This window comes from Aplysia californica, unplaced genomic scaffold (genome assembly GCF_000002075.1).
Source record: "Aplysia californica isolate F4 #8 unplaced genomic scaffold, AplCal3.0 scaffold00083, whole genome shotgun sequence".
NCBI lineage: Eukaryota > Metazoa > Mollusca > Gastropoda > Aplysiida > Aplysiidae > Aplysia > Aplysia californica.
Window position 1 is genome coordinate 594,168 of NW_004797353.1, and position 6,532 is coordinate 600,699.

Sequence of the window (6,532 nt, forward strand, 5' to 3'; positions counted from 1 at the left end):
AGAGAGAGAGAGAGAGAGAGAGAGAGAGAGAGAGAGAGAGAGAGAGAGAGAGCAGTGGCGAAGCGTCTATATAATCAAATGATCACTGCTTCCCTTCCTAATTTTGAAACATTGTCGGAGTCAAATTCGCCCATAGATGTAAACCTCATAAATTACATGTAAAAAGACGCTCATAATCACCAATGAACAGTATGCCTAACATTCAAAACAATTTCATTGCCACAGAAAAAGCCTGTTCACCCCTATCGGGCCAGTCCAAAAGCAGTCGCAAGCTTTGATTAAGTAAGCTTACAGTGAGGCTGGAAGAGTCTATCAAAAGAGTTGGAGAGAACATGTGCTCAGCACTCAAAACTGTTTCATTGCCACATATACCCTGTTCACCCCTTTCGAGCCACAGTTATAAGCAGTCGCAAGCACTGATTATGTAAATTAACTATTACAATGGTCGAGTCTACCTCACAGATGTGAGAGGAACAAACTCCTAATAATGTCTTGACTGCTTTGAGTGTTTGTTTTTTTTCCTCGACTTTTTACCGTCCTATAATCAGATCATGACCTAGGTTATGAAACGGGCTCCTGGCCGCGAAACGCTAGACAAAAACAGCCAAATGTGAAATAAAAAATTAATCATTGTCATGTTCTACTAAAGAGTTTAGACTCTCTGGTATAACATGGATTACTGACATCTTTGCTTCTTTCCTTTGTGATTGTGTATTCATATCTAAAGTAAAATTGTATGTTAGTTGGAGTAGATAATGATATGCTTTCCCAATTATTTAAGCGGTTGAACCTGCATACGATGTGAATTCAGGATTTGTTTTCATTCGCAACTCAGTGTTGCCACCTCGAGTAAGATTCTGGACCCATCTCACTTTCATTACCCTGTCAAACAAGTTAGCCTTCGCCCCTGAGAGAGATAGAGAGAGAGAGAGAGAGAGAGAGAGAGGGAGAAGGGGGGAGAGAGAGAAAGAGAAATAGAAGGGGAGAGACACAGACAGACAGACAGACAGACAGACAGACAGACAGACAGACAGACAGACAGACAGACAGAAACAGACATTCGGGGGGACCAGTAAGCAAACCACTCGGAAGGTTGTAGTGTTGACATACTGGTCGACAGTCTAACTCGCTGATCTTGATAAGAACTTTGAGTTAGAATAGATAATATTACAGTTATTGAGTTGTATGTTTTGTTGTTGTTGTTTTGTTTTGCTTTGTTTCGTGTTGTTGTGGGGTTTCGGGTTATTTTATTTTATTTTATCTTATTTTATTTTATTTTATTTTATTTACATTCCTTCTTGGGGGTAGGGTGTGGGGAGACGGATAAAGAACTGAAAAGCGGGAATGGTAAAGGGGGAGGGGGGGGAGAGACGTTTTACGAGATGGAGAAAGTGGTCGGAAAGCGTAAGTAAGTGAAGTTATAGAGGGGATCCAAAGAGAAAAGAAGATTTCATTTATATGTTTATTTGCTCATTGTTTTTCTTCTGTCCTCCTCCTTCTCCACCACCACCACCACCACCACAATCACTTTCTCCTCCTCTTTCTCCTCCTACTCCTCCTCGTCCTCCTCCTCATCATCATCTTTATCATCATCATCATCATCATCATCATCATCATCATCATCATCATCATCATCATCATCATTGTATAAAGAAAGTATTAAAACAGTTAAGACCTTGTTGTGTTTCTAGAAAATATATATTATACACAGTTCAACGTTTCGCCCTCATCATCATCATCATCATCATCATCATAATCATCAATTTCATCTGTATTTGTAAAAACTGCAGTAATCGTTGATAACATGTAATCAAGCGTATTAGTTTAAGAGCAATAATTGCATAATCGGAATAATAGTTCCTGTTCCCAACTAGAAATCGACAAAAACTGACATACTGAATTTAAATCAATGCCACGAGTTCAAAAAACGTTCCAGTTGTCCGGCTATTTCCGTCATTTCAACGCTGCCATTTTTAAAGCAAACTTTAATTAAGAGGGTTGACTGATTAAATCAACCACTTCACAACTGCAGAATAAATATATCCCCAAAGGGGGATATAAATCAAACGCGTCAACACGGCCGGTAATCAAATTGCCTCGAGGCAGATTGGAACAAAATTACATCCCCTGCATAGGCAGGCTCCGAGTTATACGGATCAAAAGAGATCGAATTTCGGTGTTATCGATTAAGCTCTGTTGGTGGGCCAATTCGGCGCACTGCTTCTGCGTTCAATTGCTTCAACTTCACATTGTTTAGTTGTTGTTGTTTTTTTGTTTTTCTTTGTTTGTTTTTGGGGAGAGGAGGTCGGGTTTGTTTTGTTTTGTTTTGTTTTTTGTTTGTTTTGTTGTTGTTGCTGTGTGTGGGTTTTTTGTTTGTTAAATAAAGAATACTATCATTACTCTTTCTGTCCTATTACATCGTTAGATATCGAGAGGAGGTGCCAATTTTAGTCAAGGACTAGGTGGGTGGCTTCTGTTGTAGCTATGTTACCCTGTGGGAGGATCTCTTCGACGCCAATCAACCAAGTTTTTTGTGGTGGTCTACCCCTGCCTTTGTAGCCTGATTCACTGGCGTTTTACGCTCGTGCAGCTGGGTTTGTTTTTTGCTGTTTTGTTTTGTTTTGTTTTGTTTTGTTTGGGGGGGTGGGGAGGTTGGTGGGAAGATGGGAAGGTGGTGGCTTAAGAAGGGGGGGGGGGGGCTTTTGCATCAGACACCAAGCCACTTTGATGTTCAGTATGCTACTTGACGCTTTTATTTCTGTTAATTTACAGTTCGTGATACTGATAAATTTTCTGGCACCTGAAATCTCACAGGCAATGATATTTCTTTTGGTGCTGTGTTTAACTACCACGTTTGTCATAGTTACGTCGGTGTAGGGAGGAATATTCAGTTGATGGGTTTTATTTGTATTGTAATAGTAAATAAGGAAACTAAAATTTGAATTCACTGCTTGCTCAGAAAGTGTCGTACTGTTTCGGTTTATTCGATTCCTTTGAGCCGATCTAAGTCCTTTCCTTTTAATAACCCAGCGCTCATGTGTTTCCTCATTCCACCATGGGGATTTGGTCATGTCTTTTCTTATGCATTGGATTTTCTCTTTAGTGTTTTTACGTAGCATGGTGATAGGGTCAATCTCCAAAAGCGTGTATCTAAATGGTCTCTTCCTCCTTGGGCCACATTTCTCAAGAGTCTTTCTGGTATAGACTCGGCACGGAAGATGGTCGCTTCCGTGACTGCTCAAAACGTCCCATCAACATTTAACTGCCATCTGCACAGAAACTAAAGCTAAGTCTATAACACTGTCTGTATCATTTTCCCTCTGTACCATGCGGGTCATTCTCCCATCATTTACTATAGCTAGATCACACGAGTCTAGAGCATTTTCCAAATCAACTCCCTGTGCGTTGTCCTTGATATTACCCAATAGTATACCTCGGGCATTGAAATTTCCACAAAATAAAGTCTGACCAGAGAGTGTCTGTCAAATGTTTTCCAACTTCCCCCATTCCTTTTCATCCACAGATCCATTACAAGCATAAACATATATGACATTCTGTACTGGCTGGTTCGTGAGTTCCGCAGCGAGCAAATGGAGATTCTCAGACTCCCAACAACCCCTACTGAGTTTCCTGATCTCAATGTTGTTCTTCCTGAGTGTTCTGCCCTGGTCATGCCGGGGTGCACGGAAATAAGCATGCTGATGAACTTGCCGGCAAAGCAGCACCCAAAGGCCGAATCATGCTCGACCCACCAATGGTGATCGCCAGATGCAAGGAGAGATTTCACGACCAAGAGGAGACAAGACTCCCACACACTCAACACTATAAAAGAAAAGTGTGAGAGGGGAACAGGGAAAAAAAAGATTGCTCTGAGGAGTGGTCAGGCGTGTCTCAAACCAGCTCCTCATGGAGACAATTAGCAGCAAGACCCTGATGTGGACGCTGGAAAGGAGAGATGAGCAGCTATGGACATGTGCCGCCTGCTATAATTGTAGCTCTGGATCCAAGTAATTCCAAGTAATGTCGTACTGTCCTGTGATTTAGTCGACATTCGTTGTTCTCGACCCCCCCCCCCCCCCTTTCCCCCCTTTCTTATTTAGATTTTAGCAAAGTGTTATCGGAGATGGGTGATGTCTATATTCACGTCCAATTCAGTCTCCGTTCAAATTGAAGTAGCACGCTTCATTAATTATCTTGTTTGAGTCGATGAGGCCTGAAACATTAATTGTAAGATATACATGTACTTTTCCTCCGTTGCTCTCCTGATGTTCAATTGTCTTTGTTGAACAGGTTCCTCTGTTTTCTCTTATTGTGTTTGAACATGTATATGAGTGTATCAGATAGATAGATAGATCGATAGACAGATCGATAGATAGATAGATAGATAGATAGATAGATAGATAGATAGATAGATAGATAGATAAAAGGTTTGCCGCATCTCTGTTGTTGTGAGTACGCGTAAGTCCAACAAGGTCAGATCAGATTCGTATCGCTGCCAACATATCATCCCCAGATCAGGTGCAGCTCAGACCTGGGTCTTTTGCCCCCTGACGATCCCAAAGACGGGGATCATATGCCAAGAGGCTGGTGTGATGGGCATTGATGATTTCTTAACCTTGAACCATACCCTTCCCCCCTTTTTCCCCTTAACCTCTCCACACCCGCACCTCCCACGACGAAACTTTCGTCTCGTCTCGTCTCGTCTCGTCTCTCTCTCTCTCGTCTCGTCTCGTCTCGTCTCTCTCTCTCTCTCTCTCTCTCTCTCTCTCTCTCTCTCTCTCTCTCTCTCTCTCTCTCTCTCTCTCTCTCTCTCTCTCTCTCTCTCTCTCTCTCTCTCTCTCTCTCTCTATCTATCTATCTATCTATATATATATATATATATATATATATATATATATATATATATATATATATATATATATGTATATTATATATATATATCATATATATATAATAATAACATGTGTGTATACATGTATAAATAAATATATATATATAAGAGCAAATTAGAAACTATCAGCATGACAGATTATGTAGAATTTTTAGAAAAGATTCTTCTTCTTCAAACTTTCTCTTAATTGCAAGTATCTTTGACATTGCCATCTGTACATTTTGCCATATCGCTACCCTAGAATTACAAAGTTTTATCGCTCAGTACCTAGTTTTGAGAAAGTTGATGTAAAAAATCTTTAGTAGTTCACAACATGTCAAGCTTATTCCACCACTCAGAGCTTATACTAGAGTGGGATATAGCTATACAATTATAAATGCAATTTATTATTATTATTATTATTATTATTATTATTATTATTATTATTATTATTATTATTATTATTATTATTATTATTATTATCATTATTATTATTATTATTATCATTATTATTATTATTATTATTATTATTACTATTATCATCATCATCATCATCATTATTATTAAATTTGTATGTGTAGTATTATTTGAATGCATTTTTCTAATTATCAAGATGATGCTTTCGAATAATTTTACGAGCAGATAGAACATTTGATTTCTGACACCTTGACCTTATAGTGACTCATTTAAAACAGCCAAACATGTCGGGTAGATTTTTGTTATTCTTAAGTAACCATATGACATCTGTATCATGCATGATTGACATGGCCATCTGTACCACGTGCAAAACATAATATTGTCAACTGTCATAATATTATGTACCACTCAGGTGCAAGATTCATAGATATGGCTGTCTGTACTGCTTGCAAGCATCACTACCACTACCATCTGTATATGTAGGGCGGCGTGGTGAAATCAGGCGCTCGTCAAAATACAAAAATCGGATAAACATATGCATTTTCCGCCAGTTTGGAGATTTTTATAGACTTTTATTTTTTTCGCTCAACCTCTTTTATATTCATATAAAAATATATTCCCAAGTGTATTTTAATGAAAAACATTGATAAAAGGCACAAAATACGTCATTTTTCTGTTTTCAAGTACTCTCTAGCTATTGGAGTTTCCAAACTTTGGCAGCCATTTTCTCGCTAATTTCACCACTGAAACCAGGCGACCTCACTTCATTCAATCACAAAAATATCTCGAGTTCTATTCAAGTTAGATGGATATTTATTTCATTGGAGCAAGGCAAATAAATCAGCTTTCACATGATACCAATAGCTCCACATGCCCAAAGAATGACGAGCTCCTGATTCCACCGCGTTGTGATATATTAACTATACTCTGTCACATTTTAAGTATATACTGTGTTAAAATGAAAATAGCTAGTTTCACAACCCCCCTTTCTTATTTAGATTTTAGCAAAGTGTTATCGGAGATGGGTGATGTCTATATTCACGTCCAATTCAGTCTCCGTTCAAATTGAAGTAGCACGCTTCATTAATTATCTTGTTTGAGTCGATGAGGCCTGAAACATTAATTGTAAGATATACATGTACTTTTCCTCCGTTGCTCTCCTGATGTTCAATTGTCTTTGTTGAACAGGTTCCTCTGTTTTCTCTTATTGTGTTTGAACATGTATATGAGTGTATCAGATAGATA